The sequence below is a fragment of the Chiloscyllium plagiosum genome, chromosome 17, assembly GCF_004010195.1.
Source record: "Chiloscyllium plagiosum isolate BGI_BamShark_2017 chromosome 17, ASM401019v2, whole genome shotgun sequence".
Classification (NCBI taxonomy): Eukaryota; Metazoa; Chordata; class Chondrichthyes; order Orectolobiformes; family Hemiscylliidae; genus Chiloscyllium; species Chiloscyllium plagiosum.
In genome coordinates this window covers 25,755,275-25,769,260 of record NC_057726.1, presented here as the reverse complement: position 1 = coordinate 25,769,260, position 13,986 = coordinate 25,755,275, and the positions used below count along the sequence as shown (strand labels likewise).

Sequence of the window (13,986 nt, the reverse complement as noted above, 5' to 3'; positions counted from 1 at the left end):
ACTCTTCGACTCTGATCAGCACCACTCTCTTCGACTCTGATCAGCACCACACTCTTCGAGTCTGATCAGCGTCACACTCTTCGACTCTAATCTGCACCACACCCGTCGACTCTGATCAGCACCACACACTTTGACTCTGATCAGCACCACACTCTTCGACTCTGATCAGTACCACTCTCTTCGACTCTGATCAGCACCACACTCTTCGACTCTGATCAGCATCACACTCTTCGACTCTGATCAGCGCTGCAGTCTTTGACTCTGATCAGCACCACTCTCTTCAACTCTGATCAGCACCACACTCTTCAAATCTGATCAGCACCATACCCTTCGACTCTGGTGAGCACCACACTCTTCGACTCTCTTCGACACTGATCAGCACCACTCTCTTCGCCTCTCATCAGCGCCACACTTTTCGACTCTGATCAGCGCCACAATGTTCGATTCTGATCAGTCCCACACTTTTCAACTCTCAACAGCACCATACTCTTCGATTATGATCAGCACCATACTCTTCGACTCTGATCAGCACCACTCTCTTCGACTCTGATCAGCACTATTCTCTTCGACTCTGATCAGCACCATACCCTTCGACTCTGATCAGTACCACTCTCTTCGACTCTGATCAGCACCACACTCTTCGACTCTGATCAGCATCACACTCTTCGACTCTGATCAGCGCTGCAGTCTTTGACTGATCAGCACCACTCTCATCAACTCTGATCAGCACCAACTCTTCAAATCTGATCAGCACCATACCCTTCGACTCTGGTGAGCACCACACTCTTCGACTCTCTTCGACACTGATCAGTACCACTCTCTTCGCCTCTCATCAGCGCCACACTTTTCGACTCTGATCAGCACCATACCCTTCGACTCTGATCAGTGCCACAATGTTCGACTCTGATCAGTCCCACACTTTTCAACTCTCATCAGCACCATACTCTTCAAATCTGATCAGCACCTAACGCTTCGACACAGATCAGCACCACTCTCTTCGACTCTGATCAGCACCACACTCTTCGACTCTGATCAGCGCCACACTCTTCGACTCTGATCAGCACCACGCTCTTCAACTCTCATCAGCACCACACAGTTCGACTCTGATCAGCACTACACTCTTCGACTCTGGTCAGCACCACTCTCTTCGACTCTCATCAGCACCATACCCTTTGACGCTCATCAGCATCATACCCTTCAACTCTGATCAGTGCCACACTCTTTGACTCTGATCAGCACTTCTGTCTTCGACTCTCAACAGCACCACACACTTCGACTCTGATCAGCACCATACCCTTCGACTCTGATCTGCACCATACCCTTCGACTCTGATCAGCACCACACTTTTCGACTCTGATCAGCACCATACCCTTCGACTCTGATCAGCACCATACCCTTCGACTCTGATCAGTGCCACACTCTTCCACTCACATCACCACCCTATCCTTCGACTCTGATCAGCGCCACACTCTTCGACTCTGATCAGCACCACACTCTTCGACTCTGATCAGCACCACTCTCTTCGACTCTGATCAGCACCACTCTCTTCGACTCTGATCAGCACTATTCTCATCGACTCTGATCAGCACCATACCAGCACCACACTCTTCAAATCTGATCAGCACCATACGCTTCGACACTGATCAGCGCCACATTCTTCGACTCTGATCAGCGCCACACTCTTCGACTCTGATCAGCGCCACACCCTTCGACTCTGATCAGCACCACACACTTCGACTCTGATCAGCACCACACTTTTCGACTCTGATCAGCACCATACCCTTCGACTCTGATCAGCACCATACCCTTCGATTCTGATCAGTGCCACACTCTTCCACTCACATCACCACCCTATCCTTCGACTCTGATCAGCGCCACACTCTTCGACTCTGATCAGCACCAGACCCTTCGACTCTGATCAGTGCCACACTCTTCCACTCACATCACCACCCTATCCTTCGACTCTGATCAGCGCCACACTCTTCGACTCTGATCAGCATCACACTCTTCAATTCTGATCAGCACTATTCTCTTCGACTCTGATCAGCACCACACCAGCACCACACTCTTCAACTCTGATCAGCACCATACGCTTCGACACTGATCAGCACCACTCTCTTCGACTCTGATCAGCACCATACTCTTCAACTCTGATCAGCAGCATACGCTTCGACACTGATCAGCACCACACTCTTCGACTCTGATCAGCGCCACACTCTTCGACTCTGATCAGCACCACACGCTTCGAATCTGATCAGCACCATACCCTTCGACTCTGATCAGCAGCATACCCTTCGACTCTCATCAGCACCACACTCTCTGACACTGATCAGCACCACGCTCTTCGACTCTGATCAGCACCACACTCTTCAACTGTGATCAGCACCACACTCTTCGACACTGATCTGCACCACGCTCTTCGACTCCAGCAACACACTCTTTGACTTCTTAAAATTGCCTCAGCACAGGCAGTTGTCTGAAGGCCATGGGTTATAAACTAACTCCACAACTACTGAATCACAGTGTAGCAGTCATGGATCATGGATCTAATAGCCTTATCTACACAGAAGGGAGACAGAGGAACAGAAGCTGGGTCCTGAAGGCAAAAAAAAGGGGAAAATCAGGAAAGCCAATTCCTAATATTTATAGGGAAAATGTAGAAATCAGTGATGCAGGATCATGCTCTTTGATTTCAATTGTGACAAATTAAATCCTATAAAGGAGCAGTACACAAAAGCTACAGAAAGCCTTTCAATGAAATCTGTATCTAGTTATTAAAGTCAGAAGCTTTTGGACAAATACAAAGGAGGGCACAGAAACCTACCAGAATTTCACATGCAAAAGAGAAAGGACTCCTAACGATTCCAAAGAGTGAGGAAAGAAGGTTAGCACACTCCAGAACACTGGATGCTTACACTCACTACTGAAGGGAGAACTGAGGACTTCCTATGTAGAGCAGGACAAATTCCAAGATAATAGCTCAGGGACTAACTGGAGATGTCATTGAGGTCTATTGGTTAAAATTCACCTAAAGAGTGAATTTTAAAGAGTCAGGTTATTAGGAAATAACCTCATAAGGTGGACAACAAAATATCCAGAAAGTCCAGAGAGGTTGAGCAGGTTAAACAGTTTCAACCAGAAGCTTGTAAAGTTGAAGCTAGCCAAAAAAGAAAGTATAGAAGCTCTTTAGGGGCCAATATCTTCACTGAAAGTTAAAACAGCTCAGATAATGCCCACAGGATCAAACAAGAATTAGGGAAATCCCCAAGTCGACCATCAGGTAGTGAGCGAAGTGCTTCACCTAATATAAGAACCTAAGAGAAGTCACTGCATAAGTAGGAGGGCTGAAGAAGCCAAGCACAGTAAGTGGAAAGAGGGAAAGAAGGGCATCATTCATGGCTATTAGTATAGAGTTCCTGACTAAAACTGCTAAACTACCATGAAAATGGTCACCATAATTTTACAAAATGGCTCCCAGAAGTCACATGATGACTTTCGGAGATTGAGCTGGTATTGGGACTGGATTCCTATCTCAGGAAGAAAGCACAAGATACCTTCTTGAAATCCAACAAATTTTCCAAGGGTAAACAAAACCCCCTGATAATGATTCCCCTGGAGGTGAGAATAGCTTGTACTTTCAATTGCAACCTGATACTGAGAACTATTCAAACTAATAGCTGAAACATTTAAAAGCTAATTACCTTAGCTAAAAGAAATTAGATGAATCTGTTTCCTAATTTAGAAACGTTATGCAACAGATTTGGCATAACTTGAGTTTTGATCACTATAAAGCAGACTGTGAGGTATTATTTCAGCTAAATCTTCAAGAACAGCTCTGAGAATCGTCATTACTGAGTGAAGATTTTCAGCAGGGAGACAGAGGAAGGCAACCTGATAAAGTATTGCTGTGCTGAACCAGGCAACCAAGGGCCACAGCCTGCATTACTGTAAATACGAAACAAAGCAAACAGCATCAGCAGTGCTTGTTATATTCTTAATGTTTTGGTATAAAATTCATATTTTTGCTGGATTTTCTTCAGTACTTTAAAACCTTCCTTAATCTATTAGCCCTAATCGTCAGAATTTTCTTAATGCATGCTACTTATAATGTGACTCATGCTACTGAGGAAATCTCATTTTGCTTTAGCAACAGTTATAACTTCACGCAGGGAGCAGTCAATATTGCTTGTGACATTCAATGAAACCCAGTTGCGATAGCTTTAATTCATTAAAAAATGCATACAATTACTGACCTGATAACATGGACATGAAAGTAGAAAGTTTTCTCAACAATGTCAGTGAGCCAGTAAGGTACAAATTCAAAGGAATATCATGAAAACAATAAAACTGAGTAGATTGAAGGACAAGTTTTCCTTCCATTTTATATAAAATAAATTATTATATTCAAGCCTGTTCTGCCAGTAAATAAGATCTGATCTGATTGTAACCTCAATTCTGCATTTAAACCTACTGTTGATTATCTTTCACCTGCTTGAGTATCAACAATTTATTTACTTCTGTTTCGAAGATTCCAAGGACTCCATGATCCACTGAGGAAAAAAAAATCATTTTTAAATGAATGATCCTTTTATATCAGTGATCTATTGAATGTAAAAGTTAAGCAATATACTGCTGGAAATTAGAAATTAAGACAGAAAATGTTGTATATACTAACAGCATCTGTAGAGAAAGGAAGAGTTAATTTTTTCATCATGTAATATTTAATTTGGTTGCAAACATGTTGTAGGATCTTAATAATGGACATGTTAGAATGACAATTTTTCATATAAAATTTCAGCAAATAAAATGAAATGTCTTTAAATTTTCACTAGAAGTTCAATGAAATTTCTTACTTACATCACATAAAATCTCATGCTACTATTTTGCAAACTAAATTCAACACAAATATGCACATTACCAATAATAAATGGTGCAATTTCAGCTATTATATTTTGGTTTTCAATGCCAACTGAACCAATGTACTAGGAAACGCCCACATTGTCATCCTCTCATCATCATGACACCCAGTGCCAACAGCAGTATAAAACAAGCAGAAAACCACACCGGAAAAACCATCCGAGGCAAAGAAATGCTTTCTAATTTGGGGTTTAAGGGACCTCATATCAATTTTTACATACAAGTTGACATTGATCATCAATAAAAATAAAGCTTTGATGTGAAGGGGTGAACAAATATTTTAAAGTATAATGGAAAATGAAATTTATTGAAACATTTAAACCTTTGATAAAGATTTAAAATAGTTTAAAATAAATATGATTTTTTTTTCAAAATAAAGTTAAATGAAGTTAATTATAACAAGTAATATTTGACACAGAATGGTAATTAATTTTGTGTGGAAAACTCTCACTGATTCATTTTATAAACTTATAATTTAGTATCAATGACAAAAAAATGACAAAAATAACAAAGTAGTGTTAAGTTCCAAAACAGTATGTTAATAAAGCCACCTATGCTCTGGAGAAGAAAGTAGCTATACTTTTGACTTCATCCAAAATTGCTAATATGAAGAAAAAAAGATTCAAATTTCTAAGTGACTGAGATGGAAATTAGAATATCTGCAGCTGAATCAGAAGCAAAGAGTGGAACCTTCTGACTTTAGAAGGTGTCATCTATCCTGCCTGAAAGACTGTGGAGCCACCCACACTGACTCTCAGAAGGAAGACCATCACACCTTCTGTCTATGATACACAAGAGGTCACCAAGTGGCCTTCATCCAGAATCCTGTCCCTGGGGTTGGAAATCCTTTCCAACAGGAGCTGACTGTCAATCAGAGGCCTGCAGCTCCAGTGTTGGAGGCATCACACCTAGGCCACTTTAGGGGTTAGTGAACTCTATTGCTATGGTAGTGGAGTCACATGTAGGTCAGTCCATACGATGTTGGCAGATTTCTTTTCCTAAAGCACATTAGGAATCTATGGCAATTGACAGAGCTGCTATCTATGGCTGCCATCAAACTTTTTTTTTGCCGAATTCAAATTTCATCATTTTCCATGTTGGGATTGGAACCCATGTCCCCAGAACATTAGCCTGGGGTTCTGGCTTATTGTTTAAGTGTTATTGCCATTACGTAAACCACCTCCCCTAAGTAGATTGCCATGGCAACTTCAAGGAACACAACACTAGATTCCAAGGTCAAAGGCAGGTGATTTGTCGAGATTGGAGTTTCCAGCAGTGGGGACCATGGGGAGATTGGGGCAGTAGGTTTGGAAACAAGGATTCTCTGTTGCCAATCCTATACTCAATGTATGTGACATCGATGAGGAACTGAGCACTTTTGATCAAACCCAAGCCCCAAGCTGACAAGGAGGCACAATCTTTTTCCTTCCGGGAAGGTGCCTGTCGGCAGGCCTGCTTGCAACTGGGTTATTCCCAGCAGCAGGAGATGAAGGCCCTTAAGTGTTCATCAATTATCACTTACGATGTCAACTAGCAGTGGAGTAGGAAAGTCAGGCAAGAATCTATCTACACAGAACTTAATTCAGGTGGAGGAGGAAAGGCATCAGAGGTTTGGGTACAACCTGTTCCCTGCCTAATTTCTGCCTTCTACCTCACTGCCTCAAGGGTCAGAAGATTCTATCCAAAATATGAAGGCACAAGTTCAGTAAAGAAATCAGAACCTGGAATTGAATAGTGGTGAGAGCGACAGAATCCTCCAAGATGCCCAACTCTTCCTATTTGCCCTCAAAATGCTTGTATGGAAAATAAATTTCAAACTTTTTCATTTTACCATCACAACTAAAGATGAAAAAATAAATTTTGTTTTTAATACAAAGCTAGTTGTCTTGCATTAGGTTGAATACATTTTTAAAATCTCAAATTTTCCATAAATGCTTGTTAGAAGTTCTCTTATATACAGTATTTTTGTAGTAACCTTTAAGACAGTAGTCCATTTTAATTCTTAAACAAATCTCATCCTAAAAATTATAATATACAGTACTTCTAAGGACTACGTTTATTGTCGTTGCTTGATATTTCAAGCATTAAATTATTTGAAAAAAGCAATTCCAATTTAATACAAGTGTATTCCAACGGTTTGAAAGTGACAAAACCTTTGGATGCTTTGGAAATGTATACTTGAGTTTAAAAACTAATTTAGAAAGATATTAGTCCAGTATTTGTCTTGTAATAATGTATTTAAATTACTTACCTTTAAAAAAAATCTATTTTTGTAAAATACCAGATTTTAATTTTGAATTCTGCAGTCTCATTTTGTAACTATTGTAATAGTTTCAGGCAGATGCAGCTAGATCTAAATTATGCAACTCATTTACATATTCTAGTCGTAGGATACATGCAAATGAAGGTCGTTTACATAATGGATTCCTGTCATTGCTACCGCTCCTTTCTTTACGTCCTATTCAGCAAGCTTTGATATCACAAACCAAGTTCTTTTTACTGAAAAAGGATTTTATTTTATACAACATGCCTCCGATTTGTGAAGTAAATTCCTTCAGTAACAATCAGAAATTATCTAAGTGAAGCATGTATCTATACTCCAGCTTTTCATTTCTTTCTTTTTTCCTTAATTGCAGGAAATAACTTTGCCTTAATGAGGTACTTTATGTAGATTAAGCACCTGAGCCAATTAGTTAGCTCTGACCTTGTCTTGCAAAGAAGGTTACAGAAGAGTAGTATTTAAAAATTTTAAAGGCTCTCCCCTTTGCCTCATCTTTTCAAATGTTAGGTAAAACGGCATGCTGATAATTACTTAATCAAATATGACAGAAGGGACTAATTTACTGATTACAATAAAGCCCGAGGGTGATATGACAAAAATTTCTCTACAACTTCATTTCAGCTTTCATTTAAGTAGGCTTTGAGTATTTATAACAAAATATCCTTGCAACATATTGTCGCAGATGAGACTGTAAAGCGTCGTCTCCCATCAGCTATAGTCCAATAAGCAGCCGATGCTGTTCCTGCTGCTGCTGCGGGCTTCCCTGCGCCAGCACGGCAGTTATGCCAAGCTATTGGTGTGTTTACCCTTTGGGAATGTTAACTATAATTCTTCAGCTTTTAAAATCAATTAACCCTTATGTTAATTAGTGTCAAGTCTATAGAAAGCCGCGCAAATGGCAAGAGCTGGCACACTGCCATCCATTCACTGGCAGCGCCACAGCTCTCTTGATAACAGCGGGTATGTTAGGGCCCGTATGTACGTCTGTCAGAACTGTTGAGCCAAGGGAGATTATCCAGACCCCTACAGCAAACACGAAGTCATATCTGAAGGCGCAACTGGCAGGATTACCATGCGCTCCACTGTAAATCCTTCCTCAGAGGACATGTTTCAAGTTGAAAACAAGGATGTGTGCATGAATGTGTTTAATCATCTTTTGCTTGGCCGTGCAGAAGCGACTGCGGATACTTTCCCCCCTTCGAAGACAAAAGCCGCCATGCCATCGACTGTCTTTTCGAAGGATGCCAGGAAATGAAAAAAACAGTAGTAACGACATGGTGCCAGGGGCAATATGGCCAACTGTCAAAGCATGAGCCAGTGTTTTGTTCGATGTCGACTTGTTTTCTATTCAACTTCATTTACAAAAACAATACCAACAAAAAAACAAAGGAACTATTTTGGAGTAACGCTTTCAATCCGATGCCATGGGGAATGACAGTGAACTAAGCGTACATGTCTGCATGGTACTGCCACTTGACGAGGAGAAAAACAAGGATTTGTGTAAAAATTATGCCTTGCATCTTACAAAAATGGGAATAAAGGCGATTTTGGTGCTCACATTCTTACTGACAAGACTTTGGAGATTTACTGTTTAATCTGGAGTGTGTTTTTAACCATCAATTGACCCAGGTACACAAGGAAAATAAAAATCATACTCTTGCAGCAGGCAGGCTGCCTGAGATTTATCTGCATTCAGTGCTATCACCAGGGAGATGAATGGGCCGATCTGTAGCCTTTTACAAGATCCACTATGGGAATGAAGGAGGAGGGATGCCACAGAGACGTGTACAAACTTGAAGTGCGAAGGTTTAAAGGTGCTACTTGGATAAATTCTGCAGTACATTGAATGGGAAAATGAAATGTTTCTCTCTATCTGGGAGGGAGTGCCTTTTACTTACGGTGGAAGTGTTGCCGTGGATCCCAAAAGGTGTTCAGTTGGCATCGCACGCAGCGTTACCGATGAGAGCTGAAAACAAAAGGGACAAAAAGTACAAAAGATATTTTGAAAATAATTACGTATGGATTTTACAAAATGACAAGAAAGAGCAATATAATGGAATACTTCTGCAACTTCCTCAAGTGCCACACATAGGATGCAAATTGTATACACACTGCCGATTCAACCTGCTGGTGATGGATTTTAACCTGGCATCTTCTGGGCAATTTAAAATGAGTTCTGGATTTATCATTTAATGTACGTTCTCATTTTCAAGTACGTGCTTATGAATGTAAACGGAGGAGATTTTTTGTTAACAAGGTGTTTGTGCTGTGGAAAGAATCTACGAGGGTTTGACTGGAATACAATGGCAGCGGCGCCTGTGAAAACCGACGTTCAGGGGAAAAAAGCTCTCTGCAGAGGGATAACGTTAAATGGGTCACAGGCTCTACCAGCTGCTAGGTTCCATACGCCGCAATCAAAGTGAATGTTCTAAAATTATTACAGTCAAACAGTCATGTGGTGGCAGTTAACGTCCCCAGTGTTTAATCATCTTACAGTAGAATGGTTTTATGCATATTTCATTTGCATATCATTAAGCTGGTTAAGCATGGGGTATTCAGAGTGGGATGAATACAATGTGAGTCTCATATGATCCATATCAGAGAAGCTACTCTGCTCAATTGACTGTCTGCATTTTTCTCCTCTTTTAATCCGCTGACTTTGTTATATCTGAAACACAGTGGCTGGAAATCATTGTGGATTCCTACTTTTATTATGACAGCGTTTTGAAAAAAATTATATTCAAAATGATACGGCAAGGGAGATTTAAAGAACCACGGATCGCTTTAATGCGGAAATGTTACTGAACAGGAAAATTGTCCGAATAATTTCCTAATTTCTGTGAAAATAGAAACTTTTTCTTAATAATTAAAAAGCAGAGTGTCAGAAATAAAGATTAGGTAAAATTGTGGAACACCAGCCCGCAACGCTTGTCTGTAATCAAGAGACTACATGCGTCAACTATTTCTGCACAAATTAACGTGCATCTAATTTTGATAGCCACTATTAAACCATTAATGTGATTAATCAATTATTTCAGTCTGAAAGCCTATTATGCGTACACGACAGATACAGTGGGGTCTTTGTCACTTTCATACATGAATAACATAGTAATCGCAGGCCTTTGTGTATTTTCTCAATGGTTTAATTCATTCACCCCAACATTGCCTAGTTCTGGCAGATAATCAAAATTACTTCCTGGGAAAACTATAAAGACAATTAAGCATGGAAATCTGTTGCTGATGTACAACACATGAATTCATTTGGAAATTAGGCCGCTTTGTTCTTTCCTTCGCTCTCGCTTTTGTTGTTAATATTAATATTCAAATGAGATACATCGTGACTCTACTGTACAATTAGCTGGCAAAAAAAGCCACACACTGCTGACTGCGACATTTTGTGTAGTGAACATGCAGATGTCGCTGTTGTTCTTTACATGGGTATAATAATATGCAAAATAGTGAGCATCACTTGGATACAAAATAATTTAAATTTTATTTCAAGAAGTCTCTGCCTTTCTTCTGGAGGAATGAGCTTGTAAATGTAGCTCGAGTCAAATGGTGTAGGAATTCTGGAGAATTTGCTATGGAATTATAAACATAATGGCATAAGTTACAGTCATTCATCTATTGTCATCCTGAATAGTACCAATTCAACTGCTTTTGAATGGATTTATCAATATGGATAACCTTTTTTTCCATTTCTGAATTTTCGATGTACTTTACATACATAACTGAATTACAGAGAACTCTCTCCAACGGCTTACACTAATTTACCCAATGGATATTATCACTCAGTCACTGATGACTTTAACACGTTGGTATTCAGGGCACCTGTTTTCACTGCTATTGGTAAGATGGTACATATTTATATGCATGCACTGACTTTGCGTCTTTGTTGACTGTCAAATTCTGTGCAATTGAAAAGTTAGCACTTGAAACCTTAATGGCAACTACATTTGCTAGTGCTGAGCAATATTTGGAATGCTTCTGATTAATATAAAAGAGGCCTGCATATTTAATGAATGGTTTTTCAACAAGAGCAATCTGTAAGTGTCTTTAATGATGGCATTTTGCACCATGAGAAATAGCTTCTAAATTTTTTTATGCAATTATACTGTTGGCAATCTATAACTCAGAGTTCTATTCACCATTACCATGAAATAAATGAAAGCAATTACTTTTATCAAAATATTTTAGTGAGGATTTTAAAAATACTAATATGAGAAAAATGTACATTAGGTTGCTTTTTGAATTCAAAATGTACTATAAGAAATTATTAACGTCAAATATATAACCAATGAAAATTACTTGTGAGGCTTGCAGACAAACAGTATGGCTCTCATTTTAAAAGCATTTGTTTAAAAAGAACTGTCAGAAATCCTGAGCAAAATACAGGATTTTGACCTACTACAAGTTATTACAGTCAAAAACTGAGCAAATTTGTTTAATGAAATTGCTGTTTCCACAACATAGCATTTCGCTATGAACTACCATATATTAAAAAAGATAATTTAAAATCATAATAAATGTTCAGTTAGCACAATATTTTAAAATACAATTAAAACTTCCTGTAAAGTAAATTGTTTTATATGGTACAAATGCTTCCTAAATAGAAATGGCGCAGCATATTGGAAAACGAAAGCGAATACTCCACAACTGAAAATGCTGAAAATACAGACATGTGTTAGCATTCAAGAAAAAGGAAAAAAAAGAAATTAATTGTTTTTGAAGAATTTCAGAAAAATAATTATAATAGAAATTTGAATTTGTCTCCTTTCAAGTGCTGATTGATTTGATGTAAGTATTCTGCTGGAAAATGATATCTTAGTTTTTCCATGGTATTGAATCCACAGAAGTTTTATGACATTGTTGCTCAGAGATATCTTTTATCTTAAATATGTGTTAATTTCTGAAGTGAAGCAAAATCAAGATTCTAAAACAAAAAGTCAATTTTGAGCTAATATCGGAAACATTCTTGTATACATACAAATCAATTAATTAGAACTTTCATTTGCTGTGTGACAGTCAGCAGTCATGCATTTGACATCACACTTCTCTTTGAGATTGCTGCATTCTTTGAAGTTTTTAACATCCATGCAGTAAAGCTAGAGTGTAACTGATCTGTTCTTTTTATTAGTCAGATTTTTATTAAGAAAACATTTACACAAACATTTGTAAAAACTTAGACCAATAGACATCTGTAGCATTAGATGATAGGATTTCTATATTGTAAGATAATTCCAGAACTTTTCCATACTGGTAGGAAAGATGGGACAACAGATTAAAATTTAGTGATAAATCTCACAATACAATTAAACCTCCGTTAAAGGGAACTTATAAATCAATACTTCCCATTATATCCATCACATGCAATTATATTTTTAATGCATTAGTTAATTTGATAATCCCAAATATACAATTTTATATTGCAATTTATTTTGTTTGAAAAGAGAGGTATTTTGCAGCACAATGCCTCTTGTTATTAAAGAGATTGATATGTTCAAAAAGTGATTGTAGGAGTTGATTTTTCCCATGATATCGATGTACTTGATTTTGGAATAAACATATGTTAGAAATAAAAAAGAAGCTCCACAATTGTTTTTGACCAACCAAATCTTTTTAAGACCTAACCAAATCTAAAAGTAGTGGGGTCATCACTGCTCATTAGAGCGAATCCAGTGATTTCACCCTCCCCCCCGCAAACTAACTCTTGCGATCAGTACTACAAAGTGCAAAATAAGGAAATCCTGCTATGTGATGCAGTTCTTCCATTTGCCTGCATCCACCCTTTCATGGGCAGATATATTATGTGACTAAATGGACATATTGGGTGAACACTCTGAATGAGTTTAAAATTTAGTAGATAGAAAATATTGATGTTTCTCTCAGGTCAGACAACAAAACCTAATTCTGTTACAACTTGGCCAGGTCTGAGTCAACTGATGAGGAAAATGTCAGAGGTTTCTTATGTTTACAGTAACCAAAAAAAGAGTTTTTGTTTTGTAGACACTTAACTCAATGAAGTTTTTGGTCATTAAGTTGTTAATGTTGGATAGAAAGCTGAGAGGAGATCTAGCCAAATTAACCAAGAAACCAAAGACTGACAGAAAAACCTATAATGAAATAGTGCATGTAATCTTTAAGGAGATGATGCTTCAAGTATAGGCTAGGGAACATTCCAACGAGATGTAAAGTTGAGAAACCAGAGCCAGTGCTTGTGTAATGATGAGGGAGATGGAAATATGATGAAACAAAAAAAAAATGGGTGGTTGATATATGTCCACTGAATTTTTCAAGTGAAAACCAGACCAATACAAACATTTGCAAGGAGAGGTGAAGAGAAAATTATAATTGGCACAAAATGAATATGAGAATATCATAGCAATAAGCATAGAACAGAACCCAAACAATCTACGAGTTCTGAAGACTTGAAATGTTAACTCAATTTCTCTCTCCACAGATGCTGCCAGACTGCTGAGTTTTTCCAGGATTTTCTGTTTGGTCCAACAGCGTCAAACAGTGAGTGGGTCATAAAGAAATGGAGTGGGGACTATTAGAAACAAACTGCGTGATATATGCTACAGGCACAGGATTAGGATATAATATTTGATGAGTACTTTTTAATCAGTGCTCATGAAAGAAGACTGACAAAATAATGAAATGGAAATAGTGAGGAATATAAGGAATGAAAATTAATGGACTGGATGTACTGGCTGTGCATAAAGTGTATAAATTGCCTGGTCCAAATAAGTATCAGATCTCTTATGATCTATTATAAAGGATGTCTT

The 13,986-nt window shown here is 38.5% G+C and overlaps 1 long non-coding RNA gene across 1 annotated transcript; it reads left to right on the top strand.

Moving 5' to 3' along the window:
* The first annotated feature begins 9,157 nt into the window (after positions 1-9,157).
* Positions 9,158-13,718, top strand: LOC122558289. Its single transcript, XR_006314095.1, has 2 exons — positions 9,158-11,047; positions 13,659-13,718. It is a non-coding gene; the product is annotated as an uncharacterized LOC122558289 (long non-coding RNA).
* The last annotated feature ends 268 nt before the right edge of the window (positions 13,719-13,986 follow it).